Raw genomic sequence first — 13,581 nt, 5'->3', positions numbered from 1 at the left:
TTACAAGGTGTTGGTTAACTAAGTTCCTCCTCTTAAGAATTCTGTATAATAATTTTAACCCTCCATCCACCATCTTTAATAAAAAAAATTCGATTTTCAAAAATTTCTTTTATTTGAGGAAAAATAAATTTTAAAATAAAAAATGATAAGTAGTTAAAACTAAAAATATTCGTTGTTATTGAAAATTTAGTTAATGAAGCCTTATTCTTGTGAGAAAGGATTGAAGCTTTATTCAATAATTTTACTTTCAGCGGATGAACTCAACGAAGTCGTTGTAGTATAGTGGTGAGTATTCCCGCCTGTCACGCGGGTGACCCGGGTTCGATCCCCGGCAACGGCGTTTTTTCTTTTCAATCTTATACATATTTCCCATTTTGATTACTACGATTAAAACTATTAATTTGTTCGTGAATTTATTAATTATAGATTTATTTTTTTGTCTATTTTACAGAAATTTTTTTGTTAACATGGTCATTTTTTTTTTTTATAAAGGTATCTCTCTCATTTGTTTTTTTTCTAAATTTTTTGAAATAGTAAAGACGTCTTTGATATTGCGGCGTAAAAACTGTTTGTTTAAAAATCTGATTTTAAAAAAAAATAATTTTTTATATGGTTTTGATGTGCTGATTTTAAAAATAAATATTAAAAAATATAAAAAATTATTTATGTATTTTCGAGCAAAAATACTTTGAAAAACAATTACTACTATAATATCAAATACACTCTAAATACTTGATAATTTTTTTTTTTTTCATTTTAACACGTAACTAATCTCTCTGGTGAAAATTTAAATGTCCTGATTGGAAAATTTATTTGAATCTAAGAATACAATTAGAAAAGTTCAGTTGTCATTGAATCTTCAAAAATAGTTAATTATGTGATTATTTGCTATGTTGAATGCAACTTTAAACACAATTTACATCTTTGAAAGTCTTTTTAGTAAACAATGAAGTTTTAAATATTATTTTAAAAGTTTATATTTTTTATTGGAAAGATATTATTTTTTTTAAGTTTAAATATTTAAACTAAAAACATATTTTATCCCACATTAAAAAAAACATATTTTTCTTCCTGTGAACATAAAGTATATATATTAATGAAATATTAAAAAAATAAAATTTTCTTCTAATATTTATATACTGAATTTTGATGAGAGATAATAACCAATAAAAAAAAAGTTGTATACTCAAGATTCAAGGTTAAGTTGAACAAGAGAAAAACATTTAATTGCATCTCCTCCGTGTGAGGAATAACTCTTTAATTTTCCCATTTAATTTCTATCAACCTATAAATACCTAAAAAAATATTTATCCTCTTCAACCTTGTTAAGTTCTTTTGTTTTTTTTTCTTATTTATCTTGTTGTTTCTTTAAAGGAAGAACCTTTTAAATCTTGGAAAATAGCTTTGTACTGAGCAAATATCATTAAAAACAATATCTATATGTATCTCAAGTTTACTGTTCATTGTTTATGTTCATAATTATTTTCCAACAAGTCTAAAGTAGTTAAAATACAGGCTTAAGTTTTATTAGTAGAAATCTATGATTTTGGTTTCAGTGCGTTTTTTTTTTTTTTTAATTCTTAGAAGTTACGTGACAAAAAAATATAGTCACAAGTTTGTATGAATAATTCAAGTTAGTGTTCAAGATAATTTTTTTAAAAGATCAAAAAGTTTAAATTTGTTTATAAGATTTTAAAATTGATCTTATATTATTTTTGTAACATATTCATTGAAATTTAATAACTTCAAATAATTCAAATAAGAAGGGGGAAAAGGTTTTTTATATAAGATCCATCGGATATTATTAGATTGATTGAGGATAAATTAGTTTGTTAATTTTTTTTAACATAATAATTTAATTATTTTTTAAAAAATAAAAAATATTTAGCTTCCATCTCGAAGCTTTTAAAAAACTAAGAGGCAATAGTAAAACATTATAATTCAAAGCTTATTTTATTGTGAATTGAAACAATGTAATAATAATTTTATCATTTTAAAAAAACTCAAAAGGATTTCAATTAGGATTAATACGGTTTTTTCTGTATGATTCATTGGACATTACTAGATTGTTAGGGGAAATATTAGTCTGGTAGCTTTTTTAGCTCAATAAAATGATTTAATTAACATTAAAAACAAAGAATAAATATTTAGTTTTTGTCCAGGTACTTTTTAGCCTTTACAACATTTTTAGCACAATAGAGTTACCGAATTATCATTGCAAGCAAAAGTTATTAAATTAGTTTCCAAGGGTTTTTTATTTTTTTATATAATTAAAATGATTTAGATGTAATTTAGTATTTTATATAAAATAGAATTGAAACAGTGCAATGATGATTTTATCCTTATAAATAAAAAAACTTGTTATGAAAAATAATGCAGTCTTTTTTACGAGATTCATTGGATATTATTAGATCAATAGATAACAAATTAGTTTATTTACTTTTTTAGCATAATAATTTAATTAATCATAAAAAAAAAACAACAATATTTAGCTTTCATCCAAGGGTTTTAAAAAAAATTAAGAGGTATCAATAAAATATTGTAGTTCTAGACTCGTTACATCCTGGATTACAATATAATTTATGTTATAATGAAATTTTTTAAGATGAATTCTATATTTTGATAGATACAAAATATTATTAAGAAAAATTGCTAGTGCTTCTGGTGCACAAAATATTATTAAGAAAATATTTCTAATTTGCTAGGATAACGAGATACATACATACGGAAGCCTAGATTCATTCCCAGTACAAAAGAAATTAAAATAAATTCAAGATCTCACTGCTCAAGTTCAACCATAGGGTATGTACTATGTACCTCTTTATTCCTAGAGTTATGGCACTAATAATTAGTAATCATGTCGCAAGGGTAAATTAAAATAACATCAAAGTTTAGATATAACACCTGCTACCTAGACAAGTCGATTATGTTATTCAGTCCTTGACCCGGGATTGATCAATGAAAAACCCGAATTTTTTTAAAACATTATTATTTTAATTTTTTTTAAAAAAAATGTTTTAGTAAATTGAGTCAATTCATCCAATTTATTTTAATTATAGATATAAAATATATTTTGATAGATTGACTCAAAACTTGAAAGATCTAGAGTGTTGATCGGGTTTTAAATAATTAAAATCCAAGCTTTTAATTAACATAATCAAACTTAAATAATTTGCCAAGTCAACCTAAAATATAAGTGATCCGATATAACCTATGTGAGAACTGATTTGTTTTTTTTTTTTTTGACACTTTTTAGTTTATAAGAGTTAATAAAGTAGCACACCAAATACTACCTAAATAACAACGCAGCTGCTCAGGGGGTATCCTAGTACTTTCACAGCACTCTCTTTTGGATTTTACCTGACTTTGAGGAAGCACGAGGCGCGCCAACTTTCTTCTTCTGGACAAAAATACCCTGGAACGAAGCATTAACCAGGATCCCACATCGGAAACAAACGAAGAAGTAAAGTAACTAATAAAGCGTGGAGTAACAGGATCAGGCACGACCTTACTTGAACAGGATCTGTTCTATAGGATCGTACCTCTGTATCCTTTATCACTAAGGAGACAGGAACCTAAGTCTGGTTGAGGAATCATGACCGTGTGATCATAGCGTGAGTAATGGCTTGATGATCCTCGTGATCATCATGGCTGTAGAGGATCGTTCCCGAGTCATGTTCTGGCTTGGGATGGTCATGCGGTTGTCTGACAGACTAAATATATTTTTTTGTTTTCCAGCTCCTTGTAATCTCTGAAGAACATTGACAAATTTCAGGATCTCAATGCTCAAAAACGAGATTCGTTGTATAATGACTTTATATTATGGTTCACGATACAAGAAAAAACAAATAAGAAAACATTTTTTTCTCAACTGTTCATATAATTTTTTTATGCACAAATAATTTTTTCTACAGACAATTAACGTCAACCAACAACCAATTATGACTGTTCAATAGTTTACTATAATAGCTGCTCATCCTCTCAACAAAGTCGTTGTAGTATAGTGGTGAGTATTCCCGCCTGTCACGCGGGTGACCCGGGTTCGATCCCCGGCAACGGCGCTTCTTCTTTTTAGTCTTGTACATATTTCCTATTTTGATTACTTCCATCAAAACTATTAATTTGTTCATGAATTTATTAATCAAAGATTTTTTATTGAATAATGTAGTTTTCTTTTTTGCTAACATGGTCATTTTTTTGTGTAAATTATTAATTAAAGGCGTGTCTCTCATTTTTGTTTTTTCTAAATTTCTTGAAATAATAAATATATTTTTTTTGTCCTAACACGTAACTAATCTCTCTAATGAAAATTTAAATATGTCCTGATTGGAAAAATTATTTGAATCCAAGACTACAACTCGAAAAGTTCACCTGTCATTAAATCTTAAAATGATTATGTGCTATGTTGAAGAGAACATTGAACACAATTTGAATCATATGATTAATTCAAGCCAACGTTGTCAATTCTGTTTTGTTTTGTCCGGAATGGCCGAAACATTTCATACCAATTTAAAAAACAGAACAAAATGGAACAATTTTCATCTTATTTCAAATCTCGGTCCGTTCTGTATTTTTTGGATAAATTTCAGCTGGAATGTTCCGGTTTCATTTCACATGTTCCGTTCCACGTTTGAAAAACTTTTGAATAAAATTAAACCCGATTCAATTTGATTAATTAAACCACCCAAGTATAAACTATAAAAAGCTTTTTTTTCATTATTATTTTCAATAACAATGATATTAATAATAATATTGAAAATGATTATTACTATGAAAACCCGCTAAATTATAATCTGAGTAAAATAAATAAAGTACCAAATAGATTAAATAAAAGGATTTCAAGTATTGTAATTGGATACAATAAAATAAAATATAAGATGTTATGGTGAGAATTAAGTAAAAAGAAGAGTTGAGTGACAAAATAGAAATGAGAAGAAATGAGGGCCAATGTGTAAATAGGTAAAAGTTAGACTATAAATGCTCTATTTTTTCTCTTTTAGCCGTGAGCTTTAAACAAAGAGAGGGGGAAGAATTGTGTGATTTTTCTACTTAAATTCTCATTGATTTCACTAATTAAAATGAGTAATTAGGGTGATTAACTTAATTAAACATCAAGAGAGGGTTGATTTTAAGGTGGTGAGTGCATTGGAGGAAGGATTTCAAGCTAGGGTTTGAAGAGGGAGAAGAAGAAAACTTGATTTTTCTTGCATTCTTTCCTTAAATCCTTATCAAAGTGAGGTAAATAACATGCTCCAAATAATTAATTCCTTTAATTTTATGTTTGATGAAGGATTATGCAAAATTATGATTATGTGAAGTTGTAGATTTATGTTATAATTTATAGGAATGATGCAAATTATGTTTGAACCATGTTAGAAATCATGAATTATGATTGGATAAGTGTTTAATTTTAAGTAAAAGAAACAAAAATTATTTTTCCTCATTTTAATTGAATATTTGGCCAAAAGATGAATAATTTAGGGGATTTGAGGTTTAATACAATTGTTTGGAAAATATGGGAAGATGAAGGTTTATAAGTGTTATTATATGAATGGAGTAAGAATTTTTCAAAAAGAAAAGAAAAATCTTCACTTCCTTCCTTAGGTTGTTTTTGGCTAAATAGAGAAGAAAAATTAGAGAATGGAGTTTAAATGATATTATTGAGGAGTTTTTGGCTAAATAGAGAAGAAAAATTAGAGAATGGAGTTTAAATAATATTATTGAGGAATCTTACCAAATTGAAGACAATTGATGTTGATAGGTTAAATTGTATAGGGACTTTTGTGAAAAAATAAGTAAATGTTTCAAAAAGAAGGGTTTTGTCCTCCTTGAATTAAAAGTCAATTAAACTTAATTAAGGGTGTTGGATTTAATCAAAGAATATGTAATGGGTATTGGAATTTTACCGGTTTGAATGAATGAACAATGACAAAGTAATTTTTGTTGGTACAGAGGAGGCCGCAGGACTTAATCAACAACAAGGGACCTCTTCACGCGCACAGACACCAGGCTGGTGTTCGACACCTTGGAGTAATTAATTAGTTTATATTTTTATTATTATTATTGTAGAAGGAATTTTATAGATTGTAAATTCTAGTGCTGATTACTGGAAATAATGTTATTATCTTGTGTATGATGTAATTTATAATGTTATTATTATTATTAAGTTGAATTATGGTTAGTTGTATATATATTTAAGAACAAATACTTAAAAAAAAGAGACGATGCATGTTAAGAATTTATTAGTTTTATTATAATGTTCTATAGAAAATAGAATTGAGATATTGAAATATGCTTGAGTTTTTTAAGTCCAAATGATGGGATGAATATTGTGATTGATGTTACAGGTTGATAAATGATTGAGTCGATAACTTGATATCTAAAGAATACAAAGGAAACTCTGTCGAAATTTTAGAATATATATATATAAAATTTGGTAACTACAAATATATATCATATATTTTGAGTTTACAATATGAGACTGTTACAATTACTATTTTCATTAAAAATAATATTAATTTTTTAAAATTATATTTATCACTAATATATATGGTTTATATTCATGTTATTTTTTTCATGTTTATACTTTGTATGAATTTAAACAAAACAAGTGATGTTTTAGATCTCATTAGCCTTGATAACATTGACATATTGAATGAATGAATTTGTGAAGAATCTAGTCTTCTTGATAGAGATGATATAAGTTGAGAGACTATTGAAGCACCTTTGTCTACTTTAACTTTAGATGATGAAGATATATGTTTTGATGACGAGAATGAGCTTGGTGGAAATGATCAACTATTGAAATGTTTAGTTGGTGACTTTCCATGCATACCACCACAAGATCAAAATCCTTATTTCTATTTTAATGATAAAGATGATGTTTGATTTATGTTTCTTTTGTGTTAAAACATTTTATTTCATAATATTTTGATATTTTGTTTAAGTTGAATTATTTTAAGTTAAAGTTCTATTTAATCTTGATTATTTAGGAATATTTTAAATTTTAAAATTATATTTGTTTGACATTGTGTTTGTATTGTATAATTTATAATTAATTTATCTTAAATTTGAATTATACATATATACACACACATGAACAATACAACCCCGAAACGGCACGCCGAAACGCTTCGAAACCGAAATATTCCATTCCAATTAAAAAAACAAAACACTTACCGAAATGAAATTGACAACCTTGATTCAAGCTAGTGTTTGAGATATTTTTGTCAAACAAAACTATCTTAATTAAAAAATAAAATTTAAAATGAGATTTAAAAATAATTTTATATTATTTTGTTAACACATTCATGTAACTAAAATGATGAAATTTAATGATTTCAAATAATTCAAGGGCCACAAGTTTCATAACTCGTTTCTGCTCATTTATTTTTTTCTTATCAGATAAATCATGGTTACTATACATATATAAAATGGCCCTAACACGAATTTACATTGCCATTTAGGATCATGAGATACCTACATACGGAAGTCTAAATACAGTCCCAATACAAAATCAATTAAGAGAAAATTCAAGCTCTCTCAATGATCAAGTTCAACCAAAAGGCCCTTTTTTTATTCCTAAAGTTATGCCACTAATAATTAGTAATCATGTTCTTGTGAGGGTAAATTAAACTAAAATCAAAGTTTAGTCATAAGATGTTGTAGCAACCCATTTAAAACAGTTTTCAATGTGATTATTACGAGGAGAATTGTTTTTTAATCTAAAATTCTAGTAGAGTTTTTTTCTAAAAATATAATATCTATGACAATTTTCATTATTTTATCGAACTCATCGCTTTTAATTATTTTTTAAAATGTTTTTTTTTTGGAAATATATTAAAATAATATTTTTTATTATTTAAAAATTATTTTTAATATTAGTTTATAAAAAAATTAAAAAACATATAAAAAATAATCTTAATAAAAAAAATCAAAAGTTTAAAATACATTATTTCAAATGATTTTGCAAGCAGCTCTGTTAGGATCATACCTCTTTATCCTCGAACACCAGGGAGGCAGGGACCTAAACCTGGTTGATGAGCCATGACCGTGTGATCATATCGTGAGTAATGGGTGGATGATCCTTGTGATCATATTTGCTGTAGAGGATCGTTCCCTCAGCCCTTGATTTGGCTTGGGGATGATCGTGCGGTGATCTGACGGGCAAACCTTCCCTCTTGTTCCTTTTATTGTTTTTCTTAAATGGAAGTGTTTATTAAAAAAAATAACTACATAGTGGGGTTTATTTTGATTTTTCAAAATAATTGAAAAGGAGTAATGAAAGTGAATATTTTATATACTTTATTTAAATATTTAAAATAAATAAAAAATATTTAGAAACTCCGCTTAGTATTATGTTAGTTTAATTTACCTTACAATTTTTATATACTGTTCACATGTAATGGTGTGCGAGATGACCACAGTCACAATATTCACCTTACAATTTTTTTTTATTTTTTCAATACCTTGAGAAGCACAGGGCGCGCAAACTTTCTTCTTCTGGACAGAAATACCCTGGAACGAAGCATTGACAAACATCCCACATCGGCAACAAACTAATCAGTAACCAAATTAATAAAGTAGTGGAGGAACTAGGCGAGTCACGACCTTACTTGAACAGGATCTGTTCTATAGGATCGTACCTCTGTATCCTTTAACACTAAGGAGACAGGAACCTAAGTCTGGTTGAGGAATCATGACCGTGTGATCATAGCGTGAGTAATGGTTTGATGATTCTCGTGATCATCATGGCTGTAGAGGATCGTTCCCCGGTCATGTTCTGGCTTGGGATGGTCATGCGGTTGTCTGACAGACTAATTTTTTTTTTTTAGCTTTCCTAGCCCCAGTTCCATCAAGGATCCAGAGAACACGAGAGCCAACTAATCCCGATGATTTTCAAGATCTCAATGCTCAGCCCGACACGTCTTTTGTGTAGAGATATATAGTCCTCAAGCAATTTGATGGCTCCTTCCAGTCACACCCTTTTGATAAAACCCATCATGGGTTCTCTGCAAGTGCCGTTCCTGAATTGTCCCCGTCCACTGGAAACTCTTAGCGATCCCACGGCCTACGGCTCCGAAGGTACAATTCCAAGAGACCATGAATCAAGCAACTACTTGAAGGCAGTGAACAAGGTTTGAGGCAAAATTCAAAGATGGTTGGTAGGAAAGTACAAGAATGGGGGAATCAGTTCTGGCCATTGCTTGCCTCACCATCCCCACACTCATGGAACCAAGAAAACACTTTGGAAAGAAGTATGTTAGGGCAGACGAAGGCCTTGACTGACGTGTAAAGAAGTTTTGCAGGGTTCCCCTCCTGGTTAGATAGACACAAGACAATGGATATATGCACAGACGCTAAACTCTTGTGTCTGTAGTTACCATTCATCATCACTGACTAACACCTTAATGAAGTCCAATGTTTCTTGTGGCAAAGACGCTGCAAAATCCATACGCACTTTCTTTTATCTGTTCTTCAGTACGAAGTTAACTTACCAGGCTCAGCTCACAGCTGCTTAAGGAGTACATATCCAATGGCCAATAGCTCAATGGTCACAATCGAAGACAATCTAATTTGTTCAAAAAAGTTCGTGACAAATTTTGGCCAATTCAAGATCTAATTCTGCAAATAGGGCACAACTCTAATGTCATCAGTATGGCTACTGCCAAGCATAAAGTGTAATGGAAAACCTGTAAAAGCTTCAAACTCTTGACTATTACACTCCCAAGAAGCCTCCTAGTTGTTGTCCGTATAAAATTAACAAATACTACCGCAATAACAACGCAGCAGCTCAGGGGGTATCCTAGTACTTTCACTGCACTCTCCTCTGGATTTTATCAGGACTTTGAGAAGCACAAGGCGCGCAAACTTTCTTCTTCTGGACAAATATACCCTGGAACGAAGCATTAACCAGGATCCCACATCGGAAACAAACGAAGAAGTAAAGTAACTAATAAAGCGTGGAGGAACAGGAACAGCCACGACCTTACTTGAACAGGATCTGTTCTATAGGATCGTACCTCTGTATCCTTTAACACTAAGGAGACAGGAACCTAAGTCTGGTTGAGGAATCATGACCGTGTGATCATAGCGTGAGTAATGGCTTGTTGATCCTCGTGATCATCATGGTTGTAGAGGATCGTTCCCCAAACATAGATTTGGATGGGGATGATCATGCGGTTGTCTGACAGACTATCTCTTTTATTTTTTCGTGTTATATTATTATATTTATGCATATATTAGGCCGAAGTTTGTTTAGAAAATAATGTCATTAATTTTAAACGATATCTAAGTCGCCTCAACCGCATTAAAAAAGAACGAGAAGAAAACTCTATAACTCAGGTAATAGTTGTTACTAATTAAATAAGCTGGTTTGTTTTCATCAAATGAAAAAATTACAATGATAGTAAATAGATAAAAAAAAAAATTTAAAATGATCATGATATCTAAAAGTGGAAAAATATTATTGTGTAAATAAAAAATTAAATAAAAATAAAATAAAATTAGTGAGTCAATGTTAATCTTAGTAGCATGAAAAATATATAACATGATAATAATAGATAGTCTAGCTTGTATTAATTTACTAAACTTGTGTTTTAGATTAAGAGGTTAAAATAATTTAAAAGAAAATTATTAAAAAAAATTAATATTGAATGATCAAATTAAAAAAAAATAGTTTTTTTTTACTTTTCAAACTCTTGACCCTCTTGTCATTAGACTGAAATCATTATATATGAAATTTAATCTCCAACAAATTAAATATTGAAGAATAAAAACAGAAAAAAAAAAACAATCACACAAAAGAATCCAAAATAAAAATAGCAATTAAAAAAATAAAGGACAATGATAACTGAAAATAAAAATAAATTTAACAAAATGATAAAAAAATAAAAAGAATTAGGACTCAATTGAAAAACATAACATAAATTTAGATTGAAAAATAAAATTAAAACCCACCATTGTCAACACACGCCACATCAATAGAAAGAGGACGCGGCGTTACTTTTAACAACATAGTGAAAGCCTGAGAGGGCATTGTTGGCTACCAAGAGACGCCACAAGCATATGCACCTCCCACGCGTTGACACATACGCCTCACACATTCCTTTAGGTTTTTCATTTAAATAATAATGAGTTGTTCTTAATAGATCAAAAAGCACTCGGTAAACATGATAATAAGAAAAACAAATAGAGTGAAATGATCGAAAGGGCTCTAAATGCATGGTTTGATTTTTTTATATTTAAAGAGTAAACTTGTTATTTTACTGTATTTAAAAAATAAAAAAATAATAAATATCCTCGATTCCAGCTTTAAAAATTCTAAATTGAAAGGTAATTAGATAATTTTAATGTTCTTAGATAAATAAAAATTAAAAATATCTATAACCCCGATTAATTTTTGATAACTAATAGACTATGAGAAAAAATCACAATACTTCAAATACAAAGACATTTATTTTGTTGGGAAAGAGCAAAAATGATAATTATACAATAATGTGAATAAAAAAAAATACCTAAGATCAAAATGAATTTACCGTTAGGTTTTTTGTTACTACCCGAAATCACATTTTAATGTTTTTCAAAAGTATTTTAAATCACCTTAGAAGTGACATATCACCCACATTCGTAGAATTCTCTTGACCCCATCTTACCTAATTCAGATAAGAAAACTCAACAACTATCAATTTAGGTAAATAAAAAAAAAATTCAACAACTATCATTGTTTCTCCTGTCCATCCCACTAAAAGATTCCAAAAAATATAATATTGTTCCATTCCTCACACACTTTATATCTCAACTGGTTCATTGGCCAAATCCGCCATGCATTGATAATTTTTTTAAATATAAAATAATATTTAGAGGGTAAATAATTTTTTTGATCATGTTATTGAATTTAGTTTAATGGATCAATCTTGAAATCGTACGGAAGTTGGCCCAGATTAAATTGATTGATTAGTGAGTAAACTCGTCAAACTTATGAATTGAGTAACCCATGCTAGCATACTCAACTTGAAAACCAGGTTGTGGACTCCAATATGACTATAATTTTTTTTCCAAAACTATTTTTTATTTAACTACTTGATAAAAAAATATTTGATCGCAAAACAAAACATCAACTTAATATTGAGATATTGCAAGAAATTAAGCGACAAATGAATATCAAAATATTTCACATCGCGACACGAATAATTTACCTTGTTGTGTTTAATGAATTTCTCTATCAAAATAAACTTGTAATAGAAAATGCATAAAATTTATAATACAAACTGACACACACATAAAAATTACTGAATAAATAAAAAAATACAAGGCTGCACAAGTGCATAAATGAAAAATCTTATAAAAAAATCAATATTTTTTTAAAAAATTAATCCATATAAAATTAATAAAAAATCACATATGAATCATACATATCTTTTTAAAATCTAAACACACTCAATATCATTAAAAAATCATCACAAACTAATTAAAACATACACCAAAAAATTATTTGAAAAAGAAATCAACTAATGCATTGTTTCCTCACTAACGGACACTTTCTCTCTCTAATATGAAATTTGACAACCTCCTCTCTCTCTACTCTAACCAAAAAATGAGTAAAATAAAGTTTGGTATCAAATTAAATTTTATAAAATTCAAGGGACCGATCACTTAACAGCTAAAAAAGATGGGGGGCTCAAATGAATTTTTGACTGAAATTTTTAATTTGCCACCTATGTTACTTACTTTTCTTTCAATTCAACCCTCCCCTACAAAAAAAATACAATTGGATTCTAATTTGCTTTCTAAAGGGCTCAATGGTGCAAAACAAAAAACATTTAAGAATTAAATTGAAAATTTTCAAAATTATGTTATTGTAATCTACAGTAAAATATGAGAGGGTAAATAATGTTTTTATGAACAATAAAAACACCATATATTTTAAGTTTATGTAGAATAATAATATTGCAATTTAAGCTAAATGACTCAACCATCTATCTAAAAATAATGTGAAACGTTTAGTGGATAAGTTTATAGACTAGATAAACAAGATAAAATTCATAGAGAAATATGAATATATTAAATGATTTTTTATTTTAATTTTTGATTCAATCATTAAATCATACTATACTCAAATTTTAATAAGATATCCTACAAATCTTATTTTTTATAGGCTTGGCCAAGAAGAGCTAGCTAAGATAAGGAACATATTAATTTAGCCTAGGAGATTTTATTTTGATTTTTTTAGTTATTTTTGGATTTTTTTATATTTTCTTAGTTGTTTTGATTTTTTTTCCTTTTTAACTTATAATGGTTTAACCTTGGTGTGTTATTTTCAAAATAATCTTATGAATTATTAAAGGGCAAAACAAAAGAGAGGAAAAAAAAATAAAAAATACAATATCCATCATCCGAACTCAAGTCCACACGTATTGCCACCCTACCACCTACCCGATTCCTGCTTGTTTTCTTTATGAAAATCTACAAATCAGTCCCTTGATTATATAAATTGTTTCCATTAAATCCCCTAAAACTTCAAAATTAGCAATGTTATGTAAAACTATCAATCCTTACTCAACATTACCCTCTCTTTCCGTG

The 13,581-nt window shown here is 28.5% G+C and overlaps 6 non-coding genes across 6 annotated transcripts; all 6 read left to right on the top strand.

The window, feature by feature from the left end:
- The first annotated feature begins 268 nt into the window (after nucleotides 1-268).
- TRNAD-GUC (transfer RNA aspartic acid (anticodon GUC)) lies at nucleotides 269-340 on the top strand. The gene has a single exon. It is a non-coding gene; the product is annotated as a tRNA-Asp (tRNA).
- Nucleotides 341-3,502: 3,162 nt separating this feature from the next.
- LOC112323706 (small nucleolar RNA U3) lies at nucleotides 3,503-3,715 on the top strand. Its single transcript, XR_002977196.1, has one exon. It is a non-coding gene; the product is annotated as a small nucleolar RNA U3 (small nucleolar RNA).
- A 274-nt stretch (nucleotides 3,716-3,989) lies between these two features.
- On the top strand, nucleotides 3,990-4,061 carry TRNAD-GUC (transfer RNA aspartic acid (anticodon GUC)). Its single transcript has one exon. It is a non-coding gene; the product is annotated as a tRNA-Asp (tRNA).
- A 3,899-nt stretch (nucleotides 4,062-7,960) lies between these two features.
- Nucleotides 7,961-8,169, top strand: LOC112323710 (small nucleolar RNA U3). The gene has a single exon (XR_002977200.1). It is a non-coding gene; the product is annotated as a small nucleolar RNA U3 (small nucleolar RNA).
- A 436-nt stretch (nucleotides 8,170-8,605) lies between these two features.
- Nucleotides 8,606-8,818, top strand: LOC112323708 (small nucleolar RNA U3). The gene has a single exon (XR_002977198.1). It is a non-coding gene; the product is annotated as a small nucleolar RNA U3 (small nucleolar RNA).
- Nucleotides 8,819-9,982: 1,164 nt separating this feature from the next.
- Nucleotides 9,983-10,196, top strand: LOC112323709 (small nucleolar RNA U3). Its single transcript, XR_002977199.1, has one exon. It is a non-coding gene; the product is annotated as a small nucleolar RNA U3 (small nucleolar RNA).
- The last annotated feature ends 3,385 nt before the right edge of the window (nucleotides 10,197-13,581 follow it).

The sequence above is a fragment of the Populus trichocarpa genome, chromosome 12 (genome assembly GCF_000002775.5).
Source record: "Populus trichocarpa isolate Nisqually-1 chromosome 12, P.trichocarpa_v4.1, whole genome shotgun sequence".
NCBI lineage: Eukaryota > Viridiplantae > Streptophyta > Magnoliopsida > Malpighiales > Salicaceae > Populus > Populus trichocarpa.
Note: the sequence above shows the minus strand (reverse complement) of the source record. Positions and strands in the feature narration are given on the sequence as shown.